The sequence below is a fragment of the Mustela erminea genome, chromosome 10 (genome assembly GCF_009829155.1).
Source record: "Mustela erminea isolate mMusErm1 chromosome 10, mMusErm1.Pri, whole genome shotgun sequence".
In the NCBI taxonomy this organism is placed as follows: Eukaryota; Metazoa; Chordata; class Mammalia; order Carnivora; family Mustelidae; genus Mustela; species Mustela erminea.
Genome location: NC_045623.1, coordinates 97,448,202 through 97,468,191, shown reverse-complemented (window position 1 = coordinate 97,468,191; position 19,990 = coordinate 97,448,202). Strand labels below are relative to the sequence as shown.

General features: G+C 54.0%; 1 protein-coding gene across 1 annotated transcript in view; it reads left to right on the top strand.

Annotated features, from left to right (window-relative positions):
- The first annotated feature begins 4,911 nt into the window (after positions 1-4,911).
- ACTL8 (actin like 8) overlaps positions 4,912-19,990 on the top strand; it is a 61,483-nt gene continuing 46,404 nt past the window's right edge. The window contains exon 1 of the mRNA XM_032302979.1: positions 4,912-5,051. The gene's annotated coding sequence lies outside the window, so the exon portion shown is untranslated. The remainder of the gene's footprint in view (positions 5,052-19,990) is intronic.

The window sequence follows — 19,990 nt, the reverse complement described above, 5'->3', positions numbered from 1 at the left end:
AAATTAGGCACAGTAAGATACTAACAACAATAACAACTAGAACAATGATAGCAATATGCTGTAATAAAAGTTACACGGATGTGGTCTTTCTCTTTCTCTCAGAATGCCCGATTGTGCTGTACTCAGCCTTCCTCTTCGGTGACACGAGGGGAGAAAATGCCTGCGTGACGAGAGGAGGTGAGGGGCACGATAGGGGTGTCGTGATGGAGCGTTAGGCTGCTGCTGGTCTTCTGACAGTCTATCAGAGGGAAGGTCACCTGCTTCTGGACTGGCCTTGACTGTGGGTGACCGAAGCCACCAAAAGTGAGATGGCAGATGGGGGGACCCCCACAGCTTTGTGATTTGGGGGTGCCGTCGAGCGGTTTGACGTGAGGAAAGCAAAGGGTGCGTGATCCAGGCCTGTATTTATGGACTAAACGTATTTGTCTACCTATGAAGGTATCACACAGTGACTGGATTTGCAACCTTGGGGGGTAATTTTTAAGAACTGAGTTCTAATTCGTCTCAAATGTTCAGTGTGAAGGGTCTTCCCAAATGTCTACACCTCTCTTACCGCCGTCCCACTCTCAACAGAGAACGCATCCCTTACCCCCCAGAAGGTCCTGTTGTGCCGCTTTCCAGTCAAACACGTCCCCCCTTTGCCACCCTGTTTGTAAATTTCTGTCCTTGCAAACCGGTTTGCCTGTGTTTGAACTTCATGAATGAGAATGGACAGAATGTGCTGGTTTTGAGTCTGGCTTCTTTCACTCAACCTAATTATCTAGAAGATTAATCCATGTATCAGTGGTTTCTTCTTTTTCATGGCTGAGTAATATCCCATCGGGCGCTGCTTAGCCCCGCCCCATCGCCTTTGCCACTCCAGACCGGTCCTTCCTGCCTGCTGGCTGGAAATGGAGCTGGGCCCTTTAAATTTCTTGCCAGCAGCCTGCTAAGCTCGGTCAGTAGAGGGCGCTGGGGAGCCCGTGCGGCCACACGGGGCCCTGCTTCCTGGTTCAAGGCTCCCAGGCCCCTGCAGCTCCTGCAGCCCCTCCAGCGCCCAGCTCTTGCTTGCACAGCGGCCCGCAGCTCCCCCGGCGCCCCTTTGGAGGCGCTTTTCAGGTCAGGTGTCTCACCAGAGGCGGCTGTGCGGCCTCCCCCAGGGCAGATTTCTGGTAAGTTTCCCTGGGGTGGTTTTCTAGCAAGTTCCACCGCTGTGGCACCAGGCCAAGTGTTTGCCATGTGGTGGGCCACAGGCCTGTCTTGTTCAACAGAGTCTGGTTGGCGGCCCTGGTTGTGTGTGTGTGTGTGAGTGTGTGTGTTTGGGGGACTCTTCCTCGGCTCAGGGGTTTTTCTAGGGGAGTTGTTTTCTGCCTTAGGAGGGGACACTTTTGGGGGGACCTTAGCTCAGCCCTGGGTGGGAGTTTCTCCTTGGGAGGAGGCTATCTCAGCCTCATGGTGGGGGTGACTTGTGGGGGGAAGGGCTCTCTGTCAGCCCCAGGGTTCTCTTTTTTGTGGTTCTATATCAGTCCTGGGTGGGGGTGGGGCTCTGCCTGGTGGGTTCTACCTCAGCCTGATGTGTGGGGGGGGTCTCTTCCTGAGAGGCTCTACTTTGGTAGGGGTCTATCTTGGCCCCTGAATGGGGGTGCTTTTTCTCGGGAGCTCTACCTCAGCCTGAGGGGACTCTTTCTTGGGGAATTTATTTCATATCTGTGGTGGGGGGGGGACTCATCCTTGAGGGTCTTACCAAAGCCCCTTGAGGAGGCTGTTCTTGGAGGCAGGTGGCATTCTTAGGGGCTCTATCTCCGCCCTGGGTGGAGGTCTCTTCCTCAGCGGCTGTATCTCAGCTGTGTGGGTTGTGGCTGCTGTTTTAGCGGCTATTCTTACATTAATTATAGTTCTCTTTATTCTTTATTAGCCAGTGCCACATTCATTCAATCCCCTATTAGAAGTTAATAATTCTTCCTGTGGAACTTTCCCTGTTGGAATCCCTGGGTGGTTTCTTTTTCTTGATTAGGCCCAAACCGACATAGAACTGGTGTCAGCAGTGATGCCGGGAGATGGGTTTGCCGAGATGAGGTCTGCGGGCTGGGTTCGCGTGGGCTGGAGCGCGGTGCCGAGCTCCTTGCCGATAGGAGACGGGGTGCTAGTCCCCCAAAGCATGCGGCGGCCCTGCAGTTAACCAGCTACCCCCTCCGAGCCTGATGGAGACGAGGTGCCCCCGAGGCACGTCCCTTGGGAGCCAGAGCGATGCTCCCGCTCACCGTTCATGGCAGTGGTGATGACTCTGAGGACTGTAGAGGGTGGGACGGATTCTTTCGAGGGTTCTAGAGCTTACAGTGAGGAGAGGACAAGCGCAGGTCCGTTGGCTGAGCTCAAGTCACAGTCCGAGGTCTGGAGAGCCGTCCTGACAGCCTTTATAGGAACTCTTATTTTTCTTTTTCTTTTTATTTTTTTTTTTAAACAGCAGCAGGGCTGGTGTTTGCTGGAAATCGAACATAAAATTTAATTGTGTTGGTTGCCGAATTGCAACCACAATGGAATTCACGTCTTAACAGATTTCTTGGGTAAAAATTGGGGCGTTGATTGGGAAAGAAAGGGGCCCTGGAACATGGAATGGGGACGTCTCTTGGTCCCCGATGAAACTGACGCTCTTAAACTCCGTGTGGCTCCAGGCCCCCCCTTATTGCTGTTGGTGGCCTTCCCGCCTGTGTCTGAGGAGGATTGTTCCCCTCTGCTTAAAAACCCTGTGATTACCTTGGAGTGGGGGGAGGACAGGTCTCTTAAGAAGGGGTGCTCATTCTCCTCGAGACTTAGCAAGACTACCGTTGTTTGTTAGAAGCCTCTACCAAAGGCCGAGACCTCAGTAGTCCCACTAGGACACGAGTGGAAGCACCCCAAGACTGGCAAGACTTTGCTAATACACATCAGCAGAATTCCGGGGACCATGCATAGGAGTGGATTTTAAGGATTTTATCTTTTTTTTAAAAAAAGAATTTATTTATTTATTAGAGAGAGCATGCGTGAGAGCTCGTGTGTGCACACACATACTGGGGGAGGGGTAGAGGGAGAGGGAGAAGCAGACTCCCCACTGAGCAGGGAGACTGATGCAGGACTTGATCCCAGGACCCTGGGATCATGACTTCAGCCGAAGGCAGATGCTTAACCGACTGAGCCACCCCAGTGCCCTGATTTTAAGGATTTTAGACCAAAGAGGGCAGGATATAACACTAGGTGGGGCAGATTTCATTGTCATTGATGTACTTCCTGTACTTCCTTCCATGCTAATGACCTGGATTTGGTTATTAGCATGTGCTGCTGACCTTGGCTGGGACAGCTTCCTTGGTTGATTGACTGACATCTGGGCCCGATAGTAGCCCAAGGTTAATGAAGCTGTGATGTCATGATGAGGAAGAAGGAGTTCAAAGGCATGGGGAGGCAGGAATGCTGGACTGAATGTGTGATGTGTGATCTGTACCGCCTCCCTGCCAGCTGTGTTCCATGAGAAAGAGCGGAGGACAGAGGCATCGAGAGATACGTAGTGGGGGAGCATCCCTGAAATGCTCCGTGGCTTTTATAGGCTGGGTGTGGCTTGAGAGGCCGCCTCCGCTGAGATCACCTCCCTGATTGCAGTGGGTATCAGGGCATCCTGGAGGTCTCTGCTACTCCAGGATGGCATATCCACGGACAGGCAGCAGGGATATATGGGCAATCAGCATGCCTTGCCCCCTAGGGATCTCTGCTGGTGCCTGGTGGATCACAGTGTGCACCATCCCTGGAAATGAAATTAAATTACAGCCTTGATAGATATGATATAAAAATCTCTGGGTCTGCTAGCCAAAACCTGCCATGCATTGCCATGACAGAGGGTCTCTGCCTCTCCTCCAGGTTCCATATCTGTCAGCTCATAAGCCTAGAAAGCCCTAGGGCGGCCAAGTCCCCCTGCAGAAGAAGCCTTGTCACTGCTGCTGGTACTTACTGTAAATATCCCTCCAAACCTCCCCAGAGGGGCCTGGGCCATTTATCAGAGTGATGTGGACTGAGAAAAGGGAAATATGTGGGTCAGGGATCAACACTGATTCCTGGGAACCCACAATGCCTCTCTGACCCTGAAGTCCACAGGGGGCCGTTTGGCGGTCAGGTGATAGAAAGTGGAGCCTGATGCACAAGGTTCCCCATGGCCCATGGACCCCCCCCCCCAGGTCGTCCCCCCATTTCCTGAATAAGTAATTCAGGAGTTAATTAGGTCATGAGACCTAAATATACTTAGCCAAGAACCATTCTCTCCCCTTTCCATTTATTTATTTATTTTAAATATTTTATTTATTTGAGCGAGAGCAAGCGAGAGTTAGAGCATGAGCAGGGGAGAGAGGAAGAAACAGGCTCCCCGCTGAGCAAGGAATCTGACGCGGGGCTCGATCCCAGGACTCGGAGATCATGACCCGATCCGAAAGCACACGTTTAACTGACTGAGCCACCCAGGCATCCCTCCATTTTTATTTTACATGCCAGTTTTGGGAAATGAACCTTACAATTTTGTCCTTGGGTGACAGTACCCTATGGGACTGTGACCGAGTTTGAGGAGTAACAGATACGGTCCGAGGTGACTTTGGGGGCTGTTAGGTCCATTTTATGGAAAGTATAAGAATGATGGCTGCGTCTTCTTGGGTAGAAATAGAGTCGTGTTTACAGGAGTTCGGTTGCGTCAGGAGGGTTCCTATGAAGGCTGAGGAGTCAAAGGGATGGAGGGCACGGCTTAGCCCCCCCATCGCCTTTGCCACTCCAGACCGGTCCTTCCTGCCTGCTGGCTGGAAATGGAGCTGGGCCCTTTAAATTTCTTGCCAGCAGCCTGCTAAGCTCGGTCAGTAGAGGGCGCTGGGGAGCCCGTGCGGCCACACGGGGCCCTGCTTCCTGGTTCAAGACTCCCAGGCCCCTGCAGCTCCTGCAGCCCCTCCAGCGCCCAGCTCTTGCTTGCACAGCGGCCCGCAGCTCCCCCGGCGCCCCTTTGGAGGCGCTTTTCAGGTCAGGTGTCTCACCAGAGGCGGCTGTGCGGCCTCCCCCAGGGCAGATTTCTGGTAAGTTTCCCTGGGGTGGATTTCTAGCAAGTTCTACAGCTGTGGCACCAGGCCAAGTGTTTGCCATGTGGTGGGCCACAGGCCTGTCTTGTTCAACAGAGTCTGGTTGGCAGCCCTGGTTGTGTGTGTGTGTGTGTGTTTTCTGGGGGTTCCAGCTTAGCTCTGGGGAGACACCTCTCAGCCTGGGGCAGGCAGATGCTTCCCTGGGGCTCTGTGTCAGCCCCAGAGGGACCCCTCCCTGACACTCTTCTCTGGAGCTCTCTTCGGCTCTTTCTGGCCGGCCTCTTGGGAATCCCATCGTCCATTACAGCGAATCACTCCTTACGGGGGACGTTTCCCGTCGGGTGTGGGTTCTCCCTTCCCACTGGCTGCAGACGGATTTACGTTGCGTGTTGGAAATCACTGTTTGTTCATCCCTGTTCACAGTGATATTTCCAGTTCGGGGCTGTTATGAATAATTTGCTCTGCGTATTCTCCCCTGGACCCGGCTTTCGGTGTAATATGTTATCTCCTGGAGAGATGCTTTGAGTGGGGTTCCCCTGCGAAGGCCAGGCTAAGGGGCTTTTCGTCTTGTCTAGAGGGTGCTGCGGGCTTGCTGGGAGCTTTATGGGCCTGTTTTTTTTTTTTTTTTAAATAGTGGTGGTGAAATTCAGTGTGAGTTCTAGAAGGATCTCTTGGCCTTGTGTGAGCGGGGGGGAGGGGCACCAACGCTTAACTTCCTAGATGGAGGTGGCAGATCAGCCTAGTGACTCCAGGCCTGTGACTTTGCTCCATGATCTTGTTGCAAATCTGTGAAATGGGAATGTTCTCGTGCATCTGTAGGACGGTGGGGAGGACTGATGGGATAATGCCTGTGGGCCTTGGGCACGGGGCTGGCAGGAGTGAGGGCCTAGGGGGTGGTAGTCAGAATGCAGAATGCTGCTGTTATTAGATGCTTGAGCTGGGGTGTCCTGCTTTCTCCCTGGCACTAAGTGTCGTGGATCTAGAGACCGAGAACCTAAAGGAGTGGGGAAGGGTGTCAGTGCCCCGTCCACAGGTGCCTCTGGACCCAGAAAAGCTAGGGCCCCTGCTGTCCAGTGCTGCCCAGGGCCTGGCACTTTCCCAGGCCCTGCTGATCCTTCCTTTTGAAGAGTGGACCCTCAAGGTGGCCTTGGGTTCTGGGCTCTCTGCCCAGCCCCCTGATGGTTACCTCGGTGGGCGCCCTGCCAGCCTGAGTCCTGAGCGGCCGCACCCCAGCTAGTCAAACGGCCATGATTAGTCAAATAAAATTTCCATCTGTTGAGGAATTTTCGAGAGTTATTACTGGCTATAAAAGCGATCGGAGGAGAAGGATGGATCTGAGGGGGTAAGTGCCGCTAATTCTGTGGAGTAGCGACTCTTAAATAAGGCTGCAGATGTCCTTATCGGAGTGAGCCAGGTCCCCACCGCGGTCTGGGCCGGAGGGGGTTGGGCCGCTGTGGTGTTGGGTCCTTCTCTGCAGACGGAGGAAGAAGAGGGGTGCTGGATTGGAACTTTGGGGTTATTGTGGCATTTAGGAAGATCCTGGATGCGAAGGGCCTTGGGCAGCGTCTGGCACACTGTTGGAGCTTAATGGATGCTGGTTTCTGCTCTCCCGGCTTCCTGCCCTTCTTGCCCTGGGGACTGAGTCAGCCTCCTGCACAGGGCAGCCATCTCTCTGGGCCAGGTTCTTGCTGTCCCAGACCCTGCGGGGCGGTTCCTGTAAGGTCGGAGCCTCCGTCACTTCTCTAAAATGGCCCATCCCAAAGGAGCCCTGGGCGGGAAGATTTTTGGAAATGTGGGCCTCACATCATTCTGCTTCTAATATATGGCTTTCCTCTAGGGCTCGGTTTGTTTTAACCCCCTCAGCATCTGGGGATGAAGTGACATTGTGGGCAGGAGGTTTTGGGGGGGCCTCATCTGAGGTTACCTGAACCCCAGGTGCTTCTGCTTTCTTTGGAGAGGGGACAGAATTTTATTTTATTTTTTAAGATTTTATTTATTTACTTATTTGACAGAGAGAGAGAGAGAGCACAAGTAGGCAGAGCGGCAGGCAGAGGGAGAGGGAGAAGCAGGCTCCCTGCTGAGCAGAGAGCTTGATGTAGGGCTCGATCCCAGGACCCTGGGATCATGAACTGAGCTGAAGGCAGAGGTTTAACTGACGGAGCCACCCAGGTGCCCCTCTTTATTATATTTCTGATGCTTAACAAGACTGTACTTTGGGGGTAACCGGGGGCCTGGTGGCTTCAGAGGGCCAGGGAGGTGGGCTGTCTTGCTGGAAGGAACTGAAACATAACCAAGTCCACCCCAGGGTAGAGGTGAACTGCCCCTCCCCAGAGAGAGGGGTTCACAGGGTCCAAACCCTCAAATGCAGGGCTCTGTGGCCCAAGCATCGGAAGGCCCATAGTCTCCTGCCTGCTGGGCCAGGGGTCTTCTCACCTGTCCCTCCTTATCTCCCCTGCCCACCTGCCTGCATCCCCACCCCTTGGGCCCTTTAAAACCGTAGGCCCATGCCTGGGCCCCCACAGCTGACCACACTTCCGTGCGTCAGAGTCAGCTGTAGAAAAGCCCGCATGTGTGGCCAGTGGCCATCAGAATTCAGTCCTTCTGGGGGTGGCTATGCTCGGGGCTGGTCACTCTCCCGGGGTCCCTTTCTCTCTGCCAGATGGTTCGAGCATGACTGCTCAACAGCGGTTTACACTGGGCCTGGAGGCCCCTGGTCTTTGACTCTGGAGCCACGGGCCTGGGGCTGAGCAGGGTAGGGCAGGGGCCGGCCGGGCTAGGGGGCTGCGTTGGCATGAGGAACTGAGCCCTCCGGCCTGGTTGTGCCCATGGCGGAAGCCTTCTCCCTGAGCGTCCTCAGCCCCTGGGTCCTCCCTGACGACAGCTGTGGAGGAGACCATCTGGCTTCTGGCTGGGCTGCTGGGCAGGACCCTGACCTCGTGGGGACTCAGTTTCTCTCCCTGTGAGTGCGGACGATAAGGCTAACTCGTGGGGCCAGGTGACAATGGAACGAACCTCTGGCTGGCTCCTTGCTTGCCTCTTTGGGGCAGGCGAGGAGAAAGGCTGGTTGGTAGGTGTATGCCTTGCTTCAGGCTCCTGTCTCTGAGGACTGAGACCTCGGTGGAGGGGAGGCTTTTGAGGCCGGATATTCCCTCCTGCCCCCCTGACAGAGAGGGTACGCAGGAAAGGTACCTGTGGGCTCCGGGGCCACCGTGGGATTTTTGGTGGTTTCCTTCCTGCCTGGGTATCATGATGTCTGCAGGTGGGCGGTGGGCGGTGGGAGGTGGGCGCAGGGGGTCTCCATCGGGGCCACTCCTGCGGTGGTCCTGGGCATGGCTCCTGGTCACTGTGCTCCCCGCTCTTCTGTTAACCTTCCCCCAGCTCCCACCTGCTTGGATGTCAGGATGGCCTCCCCTAGCCCTCAGCTGTCCTGATTTCACCCATGACAAACCAGGTTTAGGGATTTGCGCTGGCTGGAGAGAGGGTCCAGCTGGTTTCAGGAGGCAGAGCTCACACTTCCTGTCATTTTATCAAAGTCAGCACTTACGTATTGAACTATGCGCTCTTATGCCAGATGCTGTGCTGGGGCAGAAGGCGGTGCTGCGGTCTTCTATGGGGAACATTCCTGGTTCCTTCTTAGGCACATCTGTACCCCTCTGTCCCATGGTTCTCCCGCCTCGAGCTCAGGGAGGCTTAGATCCCGTGCGCCTGGCCTTCTCCTGGCCCAGGCGTTGGGATACCCAGAGAGCTCAGAGCTCCCCTTGATGCCCCACTCTGCCCTCTCTTCCCCATTGTTGAACCCCAGAGGAGGGACCCCAGCCCCTCCGCGGCTCCCTGGGCCCCTTGCTTCCAGCCTGGGAGGAGAGTCTGGTGACTTTCTTCCCAGAGGGAGGAGGGTGCCGGGGATCCCTCCTTTGCCTAGAGAGGTGTCTTAAGGGGCCGCTTACATTTTTCTCTTCTCGCTTCCTCATTGGCCAGAGGCCTTCTCCGTGGGAAGGTTCCTGGGGTTTCTGGGTTCATGAGCACGCCTTGGGCATGAGAAGGCTTAGAGCAACATGATCCTAAATGTCTACCCCGCCCCCCAGCCCTGCCAGGGGCAAGAGGCTGGGAGCCTCAGCCCTGACAAGGTGTAGTGTGTGGAGAGGTGGGTGTCTGCCCTTGGGGATCTTAGAGACAGAGCTCTGGGCCTCAGTCTGAGACTCAGTTTCCCCATGCTCAGTGAGGAGGGTAACCTCGCAGCGGCCACCGAGGTTAAATGAGGCAATGGGTCCTCTATGCTTCCCATCCTGGTCTTCATGGTTTTCGATGATGCGTCCCAGACCCGCCCAGACAGCAAAGGACCGGAACAAAGCCACATGGTTGCGGCAGAGGGGGGCCCCTGATGTGTGTGCGAGCCTCTGGCTGGCCCTTCCCCTTGGTGAACAGCGGTGGGGCAGGCCTGGTGTATGACGCTGCGGTCCTCCATCCTGAAGATGCCTCGGTCCTTCCAGTGGCTCAGGTTCCTGCAGAAAGCTGTGGCCTCTTTGCTCACACTCCGGGCGCCTGCCCACAGCCCAGGGGTGGTGCTGGGCTTTGGGCCCCGGGCAGTGGCAGAAAGTACCTGGGAAGAGCTGCCTTATGCTCCAGGGCTGCTGTGTTCTGGTCCGTTCTAGGGCATGATCACTTATTTGTGATTATTTATTTGTGATTGGTCTGCGCTCCCCCCGCCCCCCCATGAGCGAAGTGGAGGAGGCCCTCCATGGCAGATCTGAGGACAAACCCTCTGTCTTCCCTTCAGCTTCCAAGGCCCTGGGACCTGCCTACATCTTGCCCTCCAGTCCTGCAGTCTCTGGCTGATGCAGCAAAATGCTTCGAGCTTTTGACGTTGGTCGGCCCTGGGCAAGGCACCTGTGGGTGCCTTATTTTATTTAGTCCTTATAATGACCTGACCTGATATTATTCCTGTGTCATCCCTTCGGGCAGATGACACAAGAATCAGCCTTATTCTGTGGGGTCAGAAGTCAGGACTGGCTTCCTAAACAAGAACTTTCCAGCAGTGGGCCAGTGGGCCTCATGGTGCTATGGGTTTTCCAGTGAGGTGGTGAGCATCCCATTGTTGGGAGTATTCAAGCAGGGGCCGATGGCTATTGTTCAGCTGGACAGAGAGGACAGTTCTCAGGTGGGAGGGGCTGGGCTGGGAGGCCTGTGGGGGGTCTGCAACTATCAGGATCACAATCCCCTGAGCCTTGAATTCTCTGCTCTAGATAGGAGAGGGAGTCAGTGCTTGCGTTCTCAGGATGAGGAACTGAGGCTCAGAAGCAGGCATTTCTGTGCCTGGGTCTCTGGTCCCTCCCCTTTCTTCTATTTACTCTGGATGGCCAGGTTCAGAGCAGGTCACCCCTGTGTCTTGCTTGGTGGAAGCACAGTGACCTTGGGGTCGGGGAAAGGGGGTTTGATCTAGTTAAATATTTCTCCACTTACTCTGCTAAACATGTACCCTCCCCTGAGCACATACTGTGTGCCAGGCCCTGAGGACACGGGGCTCCGGGGAGGTGGTTTCTGCCCTCGGTGAGCTCATGGTTGAGTGTAACCAATGGAGGAGGGCTTTGCCTGTGGTTCCCAAGCATCAGAATGAAACGCTGGCCTTGCTCAGATCGAAGGATCTGTCATCCGGGGCTGGGTCTGACCATCTGTGCTTTGTCACAAGCTCCCCCAGGGCATCATGGCTGAGACCCAGATTCAGGAAATGTGGACTTCTAACTCCGAGTGGGCTCTGTGTAGCCGCTGGGGGGCTCCAGCCAGAGGGCAGGTGCGGGGGGGGGTGCCACTGGGATCCAGAATTGGTGGGGAGAGGGGGCCAACTGGAGGTGCTGGACGCTTCCCCCACTGCGTGAAAGGCAGCAGGCGAAGGGCAGTGGCAGGTGGCTTCCGCTTGTCATGGTGGGTCCTGGTCCCCTGGGGCTGGGGATTTTTATCCCCTTTGTTCACCACTGTCTCCCAGTGACTAGAACGGGGGCTGGCATGAGGAGGGGCTCACACTTCTGTAGGAGTGAACCTCCTAAGGCGGGACAGCCCTTCCTTGCCTTCAAGCCATACCCCCTGCTTGAGCGCTATGGACCGGTCCCTCTCCACGGCTGGCTCCCCCACTCCCAGCTTGGGGTTCGCCTCTTTGGAGGGTCTGCCCTGAGCCCGGGGCTAGTTACACACACGCCATCACCTCTGCTTCCTTCCCAGCATGAAATGTCTTGTCCCCACTGCCCCGCGAGGTAAGGTCTGGCTCTTGGTGGGCGTGGTGGGCGCTGCTGCCCCGAACTGATACCCATGTTCTCCTGCCTGCTTGGCTTGACAGCAGCTCTTGAGTCGATGAAGTGACATCGGCATCATTCCCCAGGGCCCCGAGGTGAGGCAGAGGTTCCCCCAGCTCCCGGGGAGCTAGAGCTCACCCCAGGCTCAGATCAGCCGGAGTTCATGCAGCCAGCCCTCCCGCGAAGTAATTACTGTAATTTCCCCTGCACAGCCCTCAGCTCTCGGGTGATATTGTGACCGATATGTGAGTAGCGGGAACACTCCCTGCCCTTGTAATTGAGGGTTTGGAGTCACTGCTGACATCTCCAAAGGGAGCCGGGGCTTCGTGGCGTGTGTCGGAGGCGTCACCTTTGAACTCTGGCTTTTTGACTCCGTGGCCGCTCTGCAGATCCAGTAATGACTCATGGGAGGGATGCGTTGTCTCCCCCAGCCCTGTGTTCCCATCCCTGGTCCAATCTGGAGCCTTGCAGTAGCCCCGTGAGCCAGAGGCAGTGTGTGGCCTTGACTCGGCCGGGCATAGAAGTTGTGTGAGCTGCGACATCATGCAGTGTGGGAGTGGCAGGGCCGGGCTGGGCTAAAGCTGGTGTCTCCTGTACCCACAGTGTGAGTTTTGTCACTGTCCCTTCTGTGTAGGTGCCCTGTGAAAGAGGAGCCCCTGATGATTCTATCATCTGGCTCAAATTGTTATAGAAGAGCATTAATAAAAGCAAAAACCATGACTTTGGGCTCTGAGGGCTCACCAGGCACTGTCCTCCTCATCTTACAAGTCAAACGCATTGTACCTCCTGGCAACCAGCCATGGTGATGGTCCCTGACTTACTGATGAGGGACCTGAAACCCAGAGGGCAGGTGCTGACCTGAAGACAGGGAACCAGAAGGTGATAATGCCCAGATTGGAGCCCAGGCAGTCTCCAGCCCTGAACTTCTAACCATCCCGCCGTGCGAATGGCAGAAAGTTGACATTCCTGGACGTGTAGTGTTTCTTGTTCGGGGAACTCATTAGTCCATTTTTTTCATCCACCTCCTTATTCATTTACTCATTCAGCCTTATTTATGGATCCTTGTTATTGCCAAGCATGGTTCTAGGTGTTACAGATTCAGTCCTGAATAGAACAAATTTCCCACCCCCATGGAGTTTCCATTTCAGTTGAGGGAGGCAAATCACAAGCAGACAAGGGACACAGTTTCAGATTAGGAGAGCTATGGAGAAGAATGAATGGAAGGGGGCTGTGGAGTGATGGGAGGGGGAGCCTAGCCAGTGTGGTCAGGGATGGGCTAAGCAGAGACCAGAAGGAAGCATGAGGACATGGGGAAGAGATTCTTGGCATGGGGAGTGGTATGTGCAAAGGCCCTGTGGTAGGCCGGTGCAAATCATGCTTGAGGACCTGTAGGGAGGATGGTAGGAGGTAAGGTCAGAAGGCTGAGTGGAGAGATGCTGTTGGGAGGGGGGGAATGGTGCATCTGAGTCCTGCTTCCCCCAGAGGGAATGACATCATCTGGCTCCCATTGTTGAAGATAGGCTCTTGGGGGGGGGGGTTGAGGTGGAGGCAGAAGGACAACCCAGAAGCTGGTGGTATAGAGCAGAGATGATACCGGCTGCCTAGACCAGGGTGGTTCTAAGGAGTCTCTTTGAAATCTCTCCTCTTGACCCTTCCTTGTCGGGCTGACTTCTGTGTGTCCCTCCTTGGCAGCTAGGACCTTCCCTGCGCTTGTGCTGGGGGTGAGTCTGGCTGCTTCTGTGCCTCGGCCCCTGTGTGCTGCTCTTCAGGGCCCACTAGGCTGCCTTGCATCAGCCTCTCGGAGCTTCGGAAGCCCTTTGCTCTCGGATATTGAATGAAGATCTGTGCACGCTGTGTTTATCCTACTTAGGTGTTCAATATCTATTTTTGGCATCTGCAGAAATACCTAGTTTGTTTGTAATCTGCTCAGTTCCTTTTGTTGTTGCCTTTGTTTATTTATTTCTTCAAACAAGAACTCTCCCCTCCGGCCCCCCCCCCCCCCCCGCCCCGTGGCTTCTTGGCTCCCTTGGATTCTGTGGGCTGATGCTGGAAGGTGTTAAGCCATATTACTTAAGCGGTTGGCAACTTGGCCTTTTCCTGAAAGCATGAGGGGCGTGGTGTGTCTGGCTGTGCCCAAGTCCCTCTAACGAGACTGGGTGTCTGTGGGGTCGGTTCTGAGAGCTGGGTGTGCATGTATCTAGGTGATGCGAGGGTTTACACTTTCAGGTAGGGCTCTTTTTTTGGGGCAAACCACGGATGTGGACTCTGGTCGACATCAGCAGGAAAGGAGGTGATCAGGAGGCAGCTCGCACAATCAGAGGCTTGGCTGAAGGATTGGTTGTGAAAGACCAGGGACCCAAAGCCTTCCGAGATCTCACGGGGATGGGTGGCCCCAGTCAGCTTGAAATGATTCTGCAGTTCTGGAAATTCCAGGTCCCGGGAGAGAAGACATCTCAGGGATGGGGTGTGGGCCATGTGACCCGTCCTGGTTTGGCGGCATCCTGCCAAGAGTGCATTTTAGAGGGGAGGTCGGTCCTGGAAAGGCATCTGTGAATGCCAGTGTCCGAAGAAGAGGGGACAGGTGCTTGGCTGCTACACATGCCCTCTGTCCCCAGCAAGGATCTCAAAGATGTGCGAGCTATCCTGGCCTTTGAGATGCCAAGGACTGTGTCTGTCCCACATAAAGGGTTACAGAATAGGGCCAGATTCCTCCGAGTGATTGGGGGACCAGAGTTCAGGGTAGACAGAAGTTTCTGGGTCTGGGGGAGGCTGCAGCCACACTGGGTCTCACTGGGCCTTGAGGGCTGGGTACTCTTGGGAGGGAGGGTGAGGGGTGCTCCAAGTGAGGCTGGGGCAAGATCACAGAGGCTGGGATGAGGCTGCAGGCTTTCGTGGAAGTGGAGAGCCGCTGGTGGGTGACTGGGAGGGAGTGGGGAGTCTGCGGAAATGACAGGCCGAACTTGTAATTGAACCCCTGTCTGAGGAGCTCAGGCTGAAGAGGGCAGCTGCGTCTGGTTGTGGTGGAAGCGGACTGGGAGGAGTGCTTCTATAGAGCACCTACTGCATACCTACACTCCACTAAGTGCTTTGTTGTGGTCTTTTTTAGCCTGTACCATGACCCAACTCGACAGTACTGCTGCTTACTCCTGTTATACAGAGAAAGACGCAAGGGCTCAGAGAGGCGACTTGGTCAAGGTCACACAGCTAGCGAGTAGCGAAGAGAGGGTTTAACCCCAGACTTGGCTAACCTTCTCTCCTTGCCTGGGTTACAGAATCATCAGCTGTGAAGCTGGGCACCCTGCAGAGCTGCTCTGGGCTTTTGTCCACATATTTTTTTCCTCCATATTCTTAGGTGTGTGGAGTGTGGCTGTGACCAGGCAGACGTGGCTAGGGCAGTGGGGTTGCAGCGGGTCTGAGGAGACTTTATCTTTTTTCTCCACCCTCCCTCCCCCACCCTGCAAAGTGCTAGAACAAAGCTGGCAGAACTGGAGTCAGCAGAAAAATCTAATTTTCACCTTGGACACGTTTGTAGCTGACAGATATTAACCCCACCTCCAAACTTTCCTTCCAGGCAGGTCTGAGCTGAGTCCTACCCTGGACATTGGGTAAGGAGTTCACTGTGTGTTTTTAGGCAAGATGTTTCTTCTCCATGGGCCTCAGTATTTCTACCAGTAAAATGGGAGTAGCGGTACTCAGGGTGGGTTGGGGCATCATGAATGCAAATACTAGCGGAGGGGGGGCCCTCCACCCTCCAGGAAAGACAAAGATGTGAATTGGGTGAGGGAAGAGGGCGCTGGGGATGCAGGGGTCCTGCCTGGAGGGGCAAATCCTGTTTTGGTCTAATTGGTTGTCACTTTATAGGGCTGCCATTGCCAGATCTTTGAATTATTTTAAGAAAAGCCAGAAATCTGAGTTGCACTCTTTAGTATTTCAAAATTTAAATGTTAGCATTTAGAAATTTGGGGGAAAAAAATACAGGCCCATGAAGGCAGCTTCCTGGGCTGAAATCGGCCTGTGGGTCACCGGCTGGCAATGCCAGAGTGGGATTATTTGGGTTTCTTCCAGCTGGACGAGGTACAGCTCCATTTCATATGCGTATAAATAAAAATCAAATATTTGCCTTCTAGATCTATTGACTTGTAATTATTGATGAGCCCGAGGTTTATAATGCACGTCTGAGCTCAGAAGTGATGATGGGGTAGAAACGTCTTTGAGAAACTTTAATCACAGATTAGGAATCCCTGAGCCTGTCTCTGTCCCTCTGGACTACTGCCTCTTATGTCTGTCTTTAATCCTTCCTGGAGCAGACACAGCCTAGCCTGGTTTCCATGGCAACAGAGCATGCTACCTCTCCAGATTTGGAGAGGGAAAAGCAGGGCGGGTGGCCTTGAGGTTTCTTTAGCCTGGACCGCAGACCCAGGGATTTCTGCTTTCTATCTTTGCAAGATCATGGGTGGAACAGTTTTATTGGAAGCCAGTGGGCAGCCCAAGAGCAAGATTTATTGGCTCTCTTGAATTTTTAGAGACCTCTGGCTAGAGCTATTGACTTTATATCACATCTGCTACTGTTCCCAGTTTGGAGGGTCTTTGTGGATCAGTTCTGGAGTATCCAGAGAGCAGTGAGTTCACTGGTCCTTTTTAGGGTATGCTTGGGAAAGACCTAAAAGAGCCAACAGTGTTAGAAGAGGGTCCGGGGGTCATAGTGGCCAGTAGGCAGAGCAGGTGTTCTGGTCATTCCCACCAGGCACAACGAAGCCAAGAGGGCCCATTGATGGTGGAGAAGGGTGGCTTCCCTGGAGCTAGGGTGTGTGCTCTCAGCCCCAGGCAGCAACCAGGAAGACTGGGGGAGTGGGTAAGACACGGACACTGGAGTCTGACTGCCTGAGTTCGAATCTTGACTCTACCACGTGGGGCTCTGGGACATGGGCAATTTATATCAACATCACTGAGTTTCTGCATCCTTATCTATAAAATGAAGACTATGGTACTAATATCCTCATAGGCTATTGTAAGATTGAAATGGTGCATGTAAAACTTATAGCATATAAATCAGCAAACTTTTTGGGCATACTTTTTCCGTAAAGGACCAGCTAGGAAGCATTTTAGGCTCTGTGGGCCATCTTGTTTGCCAAACTCATCAAGTCTGCTGTAGCGACTTGAAAGCAGCCATAGACAATATGGAAATGATGGACGTGGCTGTGTTCCAATAAAACTTTATTTATAGACACCAGGATTTGAATTTCATATACTTTTCATGTGTCACCCAAGAGTCTTCTTTTTCTGAGTTTTTCCCCCAACGCTTTAAAAGTGCAAAAGCCACTCTTGGCTCAGAGGCCACATAAAAGCCGGCAGTGAGCTGGATTTGGCCCATGGGCCGTGGTTTGCTGACTCCTGCTGTAGGATAATGCCGATGATGTGTTCGTTAAGTGTTAGTCACTGATGCTACCTTTATGGTCGACCGTTATTCTTTTCATCCTGGGAGGGTGGGTTGGAAGCATTAAAATATTTGGCCCAGAAAGAGAGGATTTTGGCCGGGGGAGGGAGCATGCATAATAATCATACCACTCAGGAAGGGAAGATGTTATCCCGGCGGAGGTATCCTCCAGTATTTGTGGGCAGAATTGACAGGGAGATGGATTTTTGGCTCCAAGGCTTCTAGCAGCTCGTTGCAACAGACGGCCTTGGGCTTCGTGAGCTCCTGTCACTAGAAGTGCTCAGGCAGAGACTGGACGCCCCTGATGCACTGAGGATGGGGGAGGCTGGCTTGCTGGGTGGACCGATGCTGCTGGGGTCTGAGTGGGGTTCCTGTGGCTCTGGTCACTGGGAGGAGGGTGTGTGTCTGTGTGGGTGGGGTTCCTATTTTCCCATGGTCCCTTTTCCTAATACTCAAAGCCCCTTGTCCCTTTCCTTGCTTCTTGAATAACCCTGTGATGTGCACGGGGCCAACGCTGACCCTGTCGAACCAGTGGGTGAGCTGGGGGATGGGGCAGGACACCTGGCTAGACCTGCTGGCCAGGCGGGCAGGCGTGCTTGGTGGAAACACATGGGCGGTCGTCCTGGATCTGGGTCCCATCACAGCTGTGCTGCTTTCTACCTTTGTGCTCCATGGTAGAAAGGTTATTTAACTGCTCTGAGCCTCAGTTTCCTCATCTGTAAAGTGGAGGTAGAGAATCTCTCTGACAAAGTAGCTGTTATTGTATATAAAATGCCTAGCATGGTACGTGGCGGATAGTCGATTTTCAAGCAGGGCTCATTCATGTCCACTGTAGTTCTGGCCTCTTATCCCAGAGCTAGTGTGTGGCCTGTGAGGGTCAGGGAGGATGTCCTCTGGGATGTGGTCTGTCTGCCAGCAGTTTGCCGTAGGGGAGTCTTCCCCCAAACCTGTTGTGCCAGCAGCTTGGGGGAGGGATGGGCATTAAGCAGGAGAGTCTGGGTTGCCCACAGGCCGGGGACCTTCTCCATCAAGATCCAGAGACTCTAATGTTGGATAAGGAGTCAGTGGTCCTGAGGATGACCTCTGGAAGGACCAGAAAGGCAGAGTGGATTCTTTTCCTGCACCTGTGGGGCTACTGTAGTCTGGGGCCTGAGGGAGGGACATTGCTGGGGAAACTAACAAGGAGAACGATTGTGTCCAGCTGAGGCAGGCCCACGCCTGCAGGTAGATGCCCAGGGTCATGCCACCCACCTGGTCTCTGCTTTGTGGGCTGGGCTCTCTGCATGAGTGACTTGCCTTGGGCAGCCCATGAATCCTCATGGCCACCCTGTGAGGGGCAAGCCACTGCTACCCCACTTTATAAATGAGCAGACTGAGGCTGAGAACTCAGGGCACCTGTCTAGAGCCGCAAAGGAGGAAGTTGGCGAGTCAGCATTTGCAGCTGCATCTGATTGCAAGTGCCTCACCCCCCAATCCACCCTCCCCGTCCCCTGTCACCTTTCAGCTAAGCCCTGATAAGGAGAGTGACCAAGATTTTTAGGGTGGTGCCTCTGCCCCAGACCCTGTTTCAGGTCACAGTGTAAAACAGTACATGTCCTCTTGCATTTTTAATTTTATCATCCTTACCATCTTTCTAGAAACTATTCCCACTTCACAGACAAGAAAACGAGGCACAGAAAGGTTGCATAACTCGCTGGAGGTCACAAAGCTGAACTGTAGATCTGGATTTGAACTCAGGAACTCGAACTCTGAAGCCCGTTCTCACTCCATCCTCTTGTCTCCAACTTGACTATAAAGTGCTTTAGTATGGTATCAGACACAGAAAAGATGTGCAGTAAACATAAAAATCCGAGACCAGGGGGCCAGTGTGAGCTAAATAGGAGATTGGTGAATCTGGACTCATCCTGGACTTTGCGTCCCCTTCTGTGCGGTGGGCACATGACCCTCCATCACTCTTGGCTCATGGTATGGTTTGTCCATGTGGAGAGCAGCCCCTTCTGCTCTAACCTGATAGACAGATGCATGCCTCTAAATCACTGTGCAGTGCAGAATCCCGTGGGGTTTAGAAGGGAAATGGGGTTCAGCACAGCACTCAGGCTCTTTATCAGTGACACACAGGAAAGGGTAGGAATCTAATGAAAAGGTGGCTGAGTTCCAGCTATGTTTAAGGCTAAGGAATACACACCTACAAAAACAGTGTGGTGCTTCATCTGGAAAAAGACCTGAAGTTTGCACATGGGAGTTACGTTTACTCTCGCTAACCCCCCCCAGTTCCAGCACCGTTTGCCCTGTGTACCAGGGGAAGAGGAGAGAGGTAAAGAGAGTGAAAGCCCAGTGGGCAGAGAGAAAAAATATAAAATAGTCTGGCGGGGAGAGGATAGGGAGAGGGCATCCGGTTGCTTGTGGAGTGGCAGAAGGTAAAGTCATGGGAAACGCTGTGGAAGAGTGGAATGTTGTAGCGGGAGGCGCGGGTGGGTGGGGCAGGTGCTGGTGGGTGGGGCCGATGCTGGTGGGCGGGGCCCTTGTCTGGGGAGGTGCATATGTTTCCCGCATTCCTTGGCTGCTGGGCTCAGCCATGTGGTTTTCTGTTCACCCGGTGTTTCTTGTGGACGAAATGATGTGTGAGCGATGAGACATTCGTGCAATGCTCACATTGTTCCCTAATCTATGAATCACAGCAGAGCATGTCTGTGTTTTCAAGACAAGTGTGACGGCAGAATTGACTCTGTGTTGGAAGGTCAGGAGTTAGGATGAGTGGCGGGGTCTCTTCTGAAACACAGACTTCCTTGTAAGGTCCACCTCCCCATGGAAGACAGGCTTGTACTCTGCAGTTTGCAGCTAGGACAGCCTCTGGGATGGGGTGAAGTTTCTCCTTCTCAAGTCTGTCCCCTTACTGGCCCCCCGAAGCTGGTCTTTTGGAATCTCAAGGCACCACCTTGGCTTGTGTAGGAAACCCCCAGCCCACCCAGCATCAGCAGCTCCCTGAGCTTTCTGCTGTTTTGGGCAGTAAGTCCCCAATGCTCTGGTGCTGTGAGGGCCTGGGGGGGGGGGTCTTTCTGTGGCCAGACTAGGTGGGTCTAAGAATCCACTTTCCTTTGCAGTAGAGCCCACGGTGGGGCCTCCCTGTGAGTAATGAGGTCTTGTGAGTGGCTCCTCCTTGGAGCAGAGAGAGAGAGAGAGGGAGAAGGATTGCTTGGAATTTATTAGTCTAATTACATTTT